Below are 12,004 nucleotides of genomic sequence, written 5' to 3'. Positions count from 1 at the left end.
GGTGAGCAAAACAGCCCAAGAATATTCTCAAGGCTGAAATAAATTAAGACACACATTTCCTTGGGATGCCTGGGATGCTCTGTGATTTTACGGCATCCAAAGTGCTAAGAAAAGCAAAGTGCTGCCAAGCCTGCATTGCTATTCATGTGGTAAAGGTCAGAGAGGTGCAGAAATGTCAGTTTTGCAAGTTATGAACTTCTGTAGCAGTTATAATCAAAATGCACTCAATGTCTAAACCTCTCCTTATGGTTAAGTAACAAGCACGAACTAGGGCAATGACAATGTAACACACAATTTAAGGCACCCATTGGTACCAACTTAGCACATGAATCAGTGTCTGGTGATGTAGATAATGTTGCAGCATACAAAAAATACCTCACTATTTGCACAGCCCATTAAGCCCCGTCTAGCCTCCAATGAGGGGAGATGGTACGCTGTGTTTGGAAACATGAGCTAGGAATGATCAAGTCTAAGAAGCCCTTCAGCCTTCTTCATGTTCTGGTTCTCTTAAGGCCATTACAGAGGTGTCACTTAAAGATACTCCTTCACACCTATACAAAGCTGTACTGCAATGAAATGCCCCATGGCTGGCAGGTTGGACAGGGCTTGGAGCAACCTGCTCTAGTGGAAGGTATCCCTGCCTGTGGCAGGGGTTGGAGCTGGAGGAGCTTTAAGATCTCTTCCAACCCAAACCATTCTATGTTTCTACGACTCTATGAAATACCAGAGCACAGAGGAGCAACTTACACGAGCTCCTACAACAACAAGATGAAAAAACATATTTGTAATCTCTTTTGGAGCTGCCTTACCTTGGCAGAGACCAGCAGAGATGACAGTCGTCATCCTGCTGTTCCCAGCAGCCACCCGGTTATTCATGGACAGCTGAAACACCACAGACAGGGGGCAGAAATGGACGTCCTTTCGGTCTCTTTCTCCTGCAATGATCACTTGACATGATCTCAGCTCCATTCCCCCCCTTCTCCATGTCTGCGGCTGGAAGCACTGAGGATGAAGACACTAAGCACTAACTCTGCTCTGGTGAAGCCAAGCTCTGGCTGAGGTCACTCCCTGGAAGCTGGAAAAGCAACCCTGTAACATTAAATGTGGGTCCAAGGAATAGAAAAGCAGCACTTGTGCTCCTTGCTCTGCCACAGGCCTCTTGTGACTATGGGCATGGCAGGTTAGCTGTGTTCTAAAAGGTGTTCGGGTTTGGTTTGGGTTTAAGACATGCTTTGGCAAGGCCTCTCCATTCTGTCAATGCATTTTCAGCTGGAAACTTCAATCTGCAAAAATCCCTGTATACCAACATTGGGAAATTCCCAGTCAGGTCTAATTAACACTGCAGTTCCAATGTGAAGGGGCTTGGCTGCACAGACTTCACTTTAGACAAAAGCGTTTGTGCTTGCACATCAGACACTGCTCCCTCTGAGACACACAGGAATTCCGCCTGCCCATTCCCAGCTTCTTTCACGGTGCTGTGTATCACAAGACCTCAGGCCAGCTGTGGATTACAAGTCCTGACCCCACCACCAGGTCTTTGCACAACATGAAAGGGTGGAAACTACCAGGAGGAATTCAGTGAAAAACCTCAGCTTGGGGAGAAGGATTAAAAGCAGGGTCTACCTGGGGTAGGGGCATCCGGCTTCGTAGCAGGGTGGAAAGCACAGTTCTTCACTGCAAAGAGAAACACATATCCCAGGAAGCAAGAGGCCAGAACGCATCAGAAACATCTTCACAAGCTCTCATCAGAAACCCATAGTCCCAGCATAGCAGAGGCACGTTCCTTCCCACTTCAGAGTAAGGCATTTTCTGCTGGGTAGGAAAGAGTAAGTTGAATCAAGCCAGCTTGACTTACACATGGGCTGGGATTTCAAAAGCCAGATCAGAACTTAATAGGAGCTACGAGAGCCCTGCAGCCAAACACCCCATTTTGAGCACATCAGCCTGGGCTCCTCACAAACATGCATGAAGGCGTCTGACTGCTCAGCTTCCCACATTGTGGCGACAGCAGAGCTGTTCCCAGTGCTGGCAACACCTCCATGGTTATCAGCAGCAAGTAAACCAAGCACTTCTGGGCTCATCATTACAGTATCTGAGGGTCTTTCATGAGTTCAGAAATATTTAAGAGGTTTTCTTTGGCTGTGGAGAGTCCAAGCTGGAAATCTGAGTCCCTTGGTTCTGGACACTCCTTGTAGGGAGACATGGAGGTACCCGATTTCTCTGTCCTGATCAGCCTCCGTCAGTAAATAGACTCCAGGTTGTTGAGACCAAAGCATAGGTAGAACCTCATATAACCCTAACCAGGATCAGGCAGACTGAGTAGATGTACTTAAAGCATCAGCTGGGAGATAAGTAGGGAGGCCATAACTTTGGTGGCGGTTTCATCCAAAATGCTTGCCAGTACTGCTAGAGAATAAACCAGCTCCATGGTCACCTGCCTGGCTCCAAAGGAGTCCAGTCATCAACTCTAATTGGATGGAAAGTGAGGATCTTCCACACTACATCAAAGCCTCATCCCTTTTCACCTTCTGAGAGAACTAGAGCTGAGCATCAATGCTTCTCTTAACACTTGTCTCCATTCTAGTTGTTGTCCTTGAGCTCATGCACATCTGGAAAGGCAAAAAAATCCCCAAAGAAACAGTGCACTGGAAAAGATGCCTTTGACCTGAGTCACTAAGTGGGATGCAGAGGAAAAACCAATCATGTGGAGACAAGGTGAAAGGCATTATTCCAAGGAATTGTGCAATGAACAAAAGAAAAACCCAAACCAAAGCAATCCCACCCGCTGGAGAAGCTGCCTGACCCGAGGAACCCCACAAATCAGAACCACCCATGAGAGCTCAGCCATCTGTCAGTGTCCCTGTAACCTGCAGGGACAAGGCATACAAGCATGCTGGGATCTCCTGGAAGAAATTCCAAGCCCAGTCAGTGGTGAATATAAACCATGTCTTAATGAACTTACACTTAAGTATCTCCAAAGCACTTCACGTATTACAACACACCATTCTCCTGTCAGCTTTCTAGTAGTATAAGTGAGCATTGGAGGCTTGGAAACAGGATCACACTACATCCCTTAATGACCAGGAGGGTCTTCAAAAGGTAGTCATCAGTCCAGATCAGGAGGTGAAAAGTCAGCTTGCCATCACCTGCAGAGACACATTTCTATGAGCTCCTGTTAGCCTACCACCCTAGGCTGTGCTTAACAATAGATTACAGTTGCACCAAATACAACTATGGACTACCTTTTTGGGCTACATTTTACCTAAAAAAAAAAACCAAAAAACAGAACCTGTTGTGTTTTGGGGTTTTGGTTTGGTTTGTTGGGTTTTTTACATGTTAGTCTCCAAAACCGTAGTTCTTCAAGGCAAATGAAAGACACTGAATTAAAATGGGTTTAACTTTTCTCTGAAGAGTCCCCTCAAAGCCTTCAACAGAGATAGAGTCAACTGAAAGAGCTTTTGATTATTGTGGTTTGTTTGCCCCTTCCGTCTTTAGCTAGTCCATCCAACCAACAAATACTTGAGCATCTACTTCAGCTTTTCCTTGATCTGCATTTCTCCTTTGGCAAAGCTGCATGGTCCTCAAGCACGTATCCTTACTAACACGGGGCCATATCACCACGCTCTCCAGCTCAGCACGCTCTGAATCCTCAATACTAATTAGATTTGTCAGACACTATCTGCTTTTGTTAGAGATTACTCTCACCCCTAGGGGACTCCTCTCTTTCCTTTGAATCTGGCAGAACAAGTCCTGCTGCCTGTTAAGTGTATATGGAGGTACATCAAGTTCTCCTTCCAGGGAAGGCTCCAGTACATCGGGCTATATAATCAGTTCAGCATGAAGGTTTGTGACAAAACCATCTCTTCTCTGACAGAGCTTTCCATGGAAAGAGTTTTAAACTGTTTCCAAGCTGCTATTAAAAAAGAAAGGGGGGGTGGGGGAGTGGGGGTAAAAAACCACTTATGCAAATAATGAAGTGTTAACAGCTCTTGCAGTATTTGGTGCTTTTCCCTAAGCCACAGCTCCTGGGGGTTAACAGGGGAACCCGAGCACGTGCGTGTGCTCCTGAGCCTCACATCTGCAAAGGGAAAAGGAACATGTCAACACTGCCAGAAACAGGTTAAACAAACATTTGCAAAGACTCACGCAGGTATCACTGGGCTCACCTTGGAATGAGAGGAATCTGCAGGATGGGGTTTCCAGTGCCTGCTCCGGGACTATTTTCTCCAATCCTTTTGAAGTCTGTGTTCTGAGAGGTCAAATCTCACTGGTTTTAGCCACACTCTCATTTTGTTTGAGGCATGAAGGGAACAATATCATTCAAACAAAGGAGCCAGTTCTCTTTCCTCCCTGCTCCCATCTTCTGCCTCTAGACAAGTGTGTCCCTCCCCTGCACTAATAGATGGATAAAGGCTCACCTTGAGGTTGAGAGCTTTATAGAAGAATTAATTACAGATCCTGACTTTACAATTACCAGTGAAGATGCTCCCATTATCTGCCACAAGACACACACAGACACACACACTCACTCATGGCTTCACCTGCATAGAAAGAAGCTAGCAATGTGTTGAGAGCTGACTTTGAAGGCTGCAGTGAAAGCTGATCTCTAAAGTACAAGAGTATTGGAAGGGCCACCAAAGACCTCCATAATGCCGCCTATAGCTGGGAGACATCAGCAGGTCAGAAGGAGAGAGAAACAATAATAGGTCAGCTATTACAATGTCCTTGCCAAAATTTAAGAGAATTGAGGCTAAGACCATAAGAAAATGATTAATCGACTGCACTGACGATGTGACATTCAGCATGTGCTGAGGGGCTGTAAGTCTGCTAAACAGACTGAGAGTGATTGGAAGAAGATGCGAAATCACAGCATAGAGAAACCTCTCCTTAGAGAAGACATCTCAAAATGCCAGCATACAAACTGTATTGCGTGTTCCCAGTTCAGCCTTCGGACCCAGCAATATGGAGTGGCTTAAGATCAAGACCACTTGTGTACTTACGTCTCCAACGTACAAACGCTTACATAGATGCTTTGGTATTTGCTGAGCTGGTGCCTCACGCTCCCCATTCCATAAATCCTCTTTCCCTTCAGGCTCCAAATGATGGAAAACGCTCCCTGAGCACAGAAAACACTCACTGAAGTCAAAGGGGAACTTGAACTGGAGAAGCACATCAGGAAGTCACCATCTGCAGAATACAAAGGGCTCCTCATTTATAAAACCAAGCTGTTAATAACCAGGAGAAGTGGGCAGAAACGTTATGGTGGCACTCTGCAAGCAGGGCTACATGGTCTGCATGGGTTTACCAGCACCCTGGGGGTTCACACTGCCAGCTGCTGCAGGCTGGGACACCCTTGCACTACGTGTTTGTACAGCCCATGACGCACCTGGGGCCTATTCTCTACAGGCAACTTTGGGCGCACACATCACTTAGAAAGCAGGTTAAAGTCAACACCTTACCTGTGCAGGTTTATACAGCAGGACAAGCACCTGGCACTAATCGTCCTCCCCAGCCAAGGTGCTCAGAGCAGTCAGGAGCACATCTCCCACACTGAAGAGGAACCACTATTAAGGAGAGGCTGGTCCACTGTAGAGAGCTGCATTTCTCAATGCTTACGAGTCTTTGCCTGACAATTCTATACATCAAGTATATATTTAAAAACATACCAACAAAATAAAGAGCAATCAAGTGTCACATCAGCAACATATCCATGCAGACGGGATTCTTCACACATGCACCCCCAAACCATTTTCACTGTCATCGTAAGAGGCACTGTTTTGCTGCAGATAAATCCTTGAAATTTGTCTTTCAAAACCCCTATGAGATAAAAAAAGACAAAGTTCCCAGTGACTGCCACAGGGAAACAAAGCGATGAAAGAAGAGGAAACAGTGAGTTGTGGACCACCGTTGGTGGGCACTTGAATAGGAGCCCTGTGCTTGACACCACCAAGGCTTTGAACAAAACCGGAGTCAAACAGCTATTTGTCAGGGGGTACAAATGCACACAAGTGGTGAGAACCTGGCCCTGCTCTAAAATCATGTCAGGGACCCGTCTGTGGGGCTGTGCCGAGCCCCTGATGGATCACTGCACTCAGGGGCAGCATTGTCAGCAGCAATAATAAGACATCTGGTCCCTTCTCTCTCTGAAAGAGTATTTTGGCTCGACTGAACCCATGTGAGAGCTCCTCGCACAATGCACAGACACAGCATCTCGTGGTCACTGATCCACAGCACCAGCTCCATCCTCCTCACATCCTGCAGCATCCCTTTGGTCTCAGCCCCACTCCTTGACATGCATCCAGTTCCAGCCCCCTGCCACAGGCAGGGACACCTCCCACTAAAGCAGGTTGCTCCAAGCCCCTGTGTCCAACCTGGCCTTGAACACTGCCAGGGACGGGGCAGCCACAGCTCCTCTGTGCACAGCCATTCATGTTCCTCAGACATAGATGCTCAGGACACCACATCCAAGCTGACACACACAAGCTTGTGCAGCACTGCCCAAACCTCAGTGTTAAATCCAGCCTGCAGGCATGGGACTGCAGCACAGCATCACCTCCGCAAACGGAGGGGCCGGAATGTGCAGTAGGACACAAGGGTTTTAGCAAGCTGCCAGTGCAAACAGGCTCCCCAGCCATAGTTAAACCAGCAGCTCCTGGGAAGCCATCTGCTTTCCTTCCTATGCACAGGCAGGACCTCAGCGCACAGACACAGACCCAGGGAAGTGGGCATTAATTATAAAGCCTAATTCATGTAAAAAGCACAAAGTTTCTATAGAGAGCTTCAGCTCTGAGACAGCAAAAACAGAACTGGAAAAACAGGGACTTAACGCACTAAACCCTTCAACAGACCTCTCCTGACACCCTACACCCTACAGGGGACGTGGGGAGCAAGGGCTGTGTGAGACGGCTGGGAATGGACTTGAGACATAACGAAAATAAGGGAAATGGAAGCAAAGGAAGGAGCAGCGAAGTGGAGGGAATAAAGAGAAAGATGTGTCTGTGCTTCAAGCGCTTCAAACCAGAGGCCCCACTTCCCAAATAACATTGCATTGGGGGAGGGAGGGAGGAGGCAGGCTGGTTTTCATTTCATTTTTGCTTTGAAAACACCATTTTTCCACACATCCACTACAATGTGGATTTCCACCAAAGCCATGTAAAAAGGGAGCCTGCCTCAAAGCTGAGGTTGTCAGAAACCAACGTATGTTTGAACTCACAAAGCTGTGGCCGGAAAAGCCCCCAGGAGAGCAGCATTTCCCAGCACAGCATCCAGCCCCCCAGCACCCAGGCACAGCAAGGCAGGCACTGGGCAGAGCAGGACCCACCAGATGGAAAGAGCCTGCAGAGGGGACACAGGGACCAATTGCTTCTGCTCCAGCCCTGAACAGGGACCACACCAGTGCTGGGAGGAGAAATAATGAGCTGCAGGCGCTGGGGATGTGTGGGGTGATAAATGGGGTGCTTGGTCACGCAGCCCCAGCACTGACCAACGATACCTCTGCCGCTCATCCGGAGAGCAGGAGCCTGCCCATCCTCTCATCCTTTCCTAAGGAAGCTCAGCAGTGCAGGCAGACACAGGCAGGCACTGGGGTTAGCATTAAGGAAAGAGGGATACTGACCATTGCAGCATCTCTCCAGCTCTGCCATGGCTGTGCTGGACCCCAGCTCTGTACCTTACCTGGGGCAGGCAGATGGCAGTCTAGAAACCTCTGGAATTCCTTGCTGGCCCATGGCAGCCTCCCCTTTGCCAGCTGGCAATGGGCACCTACAGTGCTGTGTGCCCCGAGATGGTGCATGCACAGAGACCCCCTGCCTGCAGCTTCAAGGGGCTGGGAGGGGAAGAACCTGGCCCTGGACATGGGGATGGTCCCCACAGTGGCAGCTGTGGCAGGGATGCCTGTGGGAAGCAGGTGCTCCTTTCCCAAAGGCTGGGAATGGGAATGCTGGCACTGGCGATGCCTGTGCAGTGATGCATCCCACTGGCTGGGTGCCCACTGCCAACTGCTGATGCCCTGACAAAGGAGCCATGTAAATCCAGTAGCACCGGCTGGTGGGGCTCAGCTCCAGTGCACCCCACAAGGCTCCTTCACCCCCTAAGAGCTGACTGGAGGCACATAAACCATCACACACAAGGTATCCAGCTTCACCACCCCAAAAGGGGCTTCACATATTGCTCAAGCTGGGGCTTTTCTCCCCCTGTCACATGCTCCTGCCTCCCCCACAGCAGCACAGCCAGCAGCCAAGGTCTGTGGGTTTGAACCCCCTGGCTGTGCCTCTTCTCAGCATGCTCTGGGGATGCCGGCACACAGCATCCCACATCTGCTCCTGCCCTGCAGCAAGCCCTAGTGGAAGGTGTCCCTGCCCATGGCATGGGTTGGGGCTGGATGAGCTTTAAGGTCCCTTCCAACACAAACCAGGTTGGGGTTCTATGATGCAATGACCTGCACCCCCCCCCTTTCTAAAGACTGTCCCAGTCTGTCTGCAATAGGACAAGCAGACATAGAGCCTCCCAATCCCCCCTACCACACTGCAGCTCACCTGCTGGTCCACATCATTCCCATCACCAGCAGTGAAGGCCTCTAACACAGTCATCCCAGACTGTAAAATAATGGGTTTTGGGTAACATGACCATCAGACCTCATTAGCTGGCACAGTGGCTGGCCAGCATGCTGCTCCTTTCCTGTTCCATATGTTTTGCAGTGCAAAGGAGTCCTTTGACATTCAGTTGAATATATCTAACCCAGCCTGTGGAGCAAAACCACCATGGACTGTAATTGCACCTGCAATAACCAATGACTTCCTATTGGGAAGCCACAAAGAGGACCCAGTCCCCTTCATCCCAGTCCACTCTGCTGTGCACAGCCTGTGCACTTTGTCAGGTGCCAACAAGGGTCCACAATGCCTTCCCCCCCCCCCCCCCCCCATGCACAAAGCTCCCTGCAAGCTCCATGTGCTGGGCTGAGCAGCCCATGATTTCCCTGAGCTGTGCCCTTGAAACCAGCTGAGAAGCCAGAGTTTTCCCTGACAAGCCAAGGAATCAGAACTGACATGATTGGAAAAAACAAGCCCCATTCCTCTTGGCAGGGAATTACTTTAGAGATCTCTGGTGTCATCGCCCCAATTCACAATGAGTTTGTATCCAAGCTCTCCTAGTGCCAGACAACATGGGGATTTGACAGAGAAGGTAATTGAAGGAAATGGCTTTGTAACCTAGCTATTGTGCTGGCTAGCTCCAGCTCTCCTGCAGAACAAGGTTCACTTCCTGGCATGGCTGATTCATCATCCTTTATTTGTCCCCAGTGCCTCTTGACTTTCCTCTGCCTGGCAGGGATAACACAGACCCCTCCATCAGAGGTCTGTGGGGCGGTCAGGCTTTGTCCCCATCTGGTGAGCAGCAGCAAGGGGGTGATGAGCCCACAGGTGTCCATGGGGCAGGATGAAGAGCAGGCTTGAACAGTCTGCACACCCCTTGGGCAGCATGCACACCGAGCGGTATGGGCATGGAGGGACAAGGATGGGGGACCTTCAGGTGGGAGAAATCCCACCCAGTGAGTCCCAGGGCCTCCATTCATTCCACATAAATAACCAAGAGCGTGGGAAAACCTGAACTGGAGCAGGGTTTGGAGCAAAGCTCATAATTGCATCCTTAGGGACATCCCAAAGTGGTGCGTACCTCAGAAAGAAAGTATTCTCTGTAGGGATACCGGCCAGACATAGGTCCTCATCCCCAGATCAGGCAGTTTTATCCTCCTTCTGAGAGGGATACCACAGATAGTCTGCACCAAGCAGATGAAAGAATCACCGAAGGAGAAAAGAGCCTGCCCTGGTCCCACCAGGAAAGAGGGAAGGAGAAAAGGGGGGAAAAGTGAGGAGAGGTTCCAAGATGTGCTCTGTGCTGAGCAGCACTTGCATAGAAGTGCTCATGCACACAGATCATCCCACACACCATCTTAGCACTGCTCTAACAACAACAGCCATTGCACTGACCTGTGCATCCATTCAGTAACCACTTTGTTTCTGTAACCACCGTTATCTAGGCTGGCTGTGAGCTGCTCTGGATGGATGTCAGATCTAAGCTGCATTTGAGACCTAGGGCAGTGTGAAACCCTAGACCTGCAAGCCCTGCAGATCCCACCAATGCCTGACATCCCCTTTGGGAGCCCTGTTAAAATGAGCTCATGCCCTTCAGAAAGCTCCTCTTTATTTAAATAAACAACCTGGAGGATGGAGCATAGCAGCAGTCGAACATACCGTGGTATCTGAACAGATCTTTCAGCTCCATGACCTGATTCCCTGATGAAGCCAGCACGAGCATGCCGAGTTTATGCAAAGCCAGTAACTTTGTGGAGGAGGAGAGAAGCAGCCCAATTATTATAGCTCATCTACTAGCAAAAAGTATTAGGAGAGTAAACAGCCAGCAACCACATAGGAATGCCTGTGAGATCTCTTACTTGCTGGCATGCAGGTCTCTCATCTGGAATTCATTTATTCATATGCACAATTGATGCCATTAAGCTACAGAGGTGGTTGGGGAAGGACATATTCAAAAGATGCCTCGAGTTATTGAAGGGGCCAGTCTCCAATGCCAGTGTCCCCTCTGGAAACAATGAAACTGAACCATCAGGCCAGTGTTGCAGAAGAAGAAGAAATGACATTTTCAGCAGCACCACCTAAAAATCATCGAACCACAGAATGAATCACAGACTGATATGGCTCCCATCACCCTGAAAAGCAGGATACTTCTTCCTCCTGTCTGCAAATTCATTCATGTTATCAGAAATAGGCCACAAGTCACAAAGGTCCAAATTCATCCTTGGGATCAATGAAGATGAGCTGGCTACATGGTGTCTGCTTCTGCAGCTGGTAATTGCCCATCACACCCAGCATTACCACTGAACAGCTTATGTGGGATGAATCCTGGGGGTCTCTAATCCTCCTAGGGGAAAGGCTGCACAGAAGAATGGTATATTTACTCTGTGGGTTATATTCTGCATCCCATTTTGCAGATTCCCTCAGGAAGCTTTCCCAGCAGAAAGGATGGCCTACATCTTGTTTAATTACATCCAGTAACTTAAACTGCTGGAGAAACCCTCTTCAGCTATAATCATTTGGAGCTCTGAAGAAATCCCATAGCCGGGTGGAAAATGTCTGTATATATGATCTGTATATTCCCCTTAAGTGCTGTCCTTTATGCCTGCAATGATGCGTACACAGGTATGGACAGTCGTTCTCTTACCTTATCCTGAACGTGGGTCCTACAGGCTCAGAAAAGCAGATGTTTTGCTTACCTCTGTTTTGGGGTGTAAGTGGGAGCTCTGGCAGGAAAGCAGATGCCTCCCAGGAGCTCTGCATCACTCTCCATCATGACAGGCAGCTCCAGGGATAGGCTTAAGCTCAGCACCACTCTATGGGAAGGGACCACACATATTCAGGTTGCAGGGGTAGGGGGGAAAGCACATGAAGATTATGGAAGTCTCAGGGCAAGTAAATTACTGTTAATTGTGAGATATTTGATTGCAAGGAGCACAGATGGCCAGCCATCTGGTTTTGATTATAAAATTAAACAAGATTAACCCAAACAGGATTTCCTCAGCATTCTTCCTTGACTGACTCACAAATACATCTTTAACACCTATGCTACAGATACAGCACAATCAGAAGCTCTTCCTGCCTTTTCTAATCAATTTGGGCTTAATACTCTGCTGAGCAATGCCCTTGTACATAAAAGATTTCCAGTAGGACTGAAAAGGAGCAGGGGATGGATTCATTAAGAGATGAGAGAACTCAGAAAGCTCAAACAGAAGTAAAGTAACCTCAGCAGAACACCTTTTACTCTGCTACACCACCAAACTCAGGTTAGAAGGGCACAAGACTATGGGCAGGAAAGGATGCTGCCGAGCGCAATGGCGGTTGGGTACCAACCTCTCCTTCCCACATCAGTACCCAGTCAGTGCTGTGATGGAAAAGGGATAGAACAGCAAAAGCTGGGGAGAGTGGCCAGAGGCCCC

The 12,004-nt window shown here is 48.8% G+C and overlaps 2 long non-coding RNA genes across 2 annotated transcripts in view; both read right to left on the bottom strand.

Moving 5' to 3' along the window:
* Positions 1 to 1,158, bottom strand: part of LOC130606353 (uncharacterized) — a 53,201-nt gene extending 52,043 nt beyond the window's left edge. Inside the window, exon 1 of the long non-coding RNA XR_008973960.1 lies at positions 810 to 1,158. This is a non-coding gene — a long non-coding RNA (uncharacterized LOC130606353). The remainder of the gene's footprint in view (positions 1 to 809) is intronic.
* A 2,330-nt stretch (positions 1,159 to 3,488) lies between these two features.
* Positions 3,489 to 6,403, bottom strand: LOC130606351 (uncharacterized). The gene is made up of 4 exons (XR_008973958.1): positions 5,460 to 6,403; positions 4,542 to 5,116; positions 4,167 to 4,284; positions 3,489 to 4,078 (listed from the first exon to the last, which is right to left on the bottom strand). It is a non-coding gene; the product is annotated as an uncharacterized LOC130606351 (long non-coding RNA).
* Between the last annotated feature and the right edge of the window lie 5,601 nt (positions 6,404 to 12,004).

Source organism: Pezoporus wallicus, unplaced genomic scaffold (assembly GCF_028554395.1).
Source record: "Pezoporus wallicus isolate ANWC-B61680 ecotype Strahan unplaced genomic scaffold, APGP_CSIRO_Pwel_v1 contig_3488, whole genome shotgun sequence".
NCBI lineage: Eukaryota > Metazoa > Chordata > Aves > Psittaciformes > Psittacidae > Pezoporus > Pezoporus wallicus.
The sequence above is the reverse complement of the archived record's forward strand: the minus strand, read 5'-3'. Positions and strand labels throughout refer to the sequence as shown.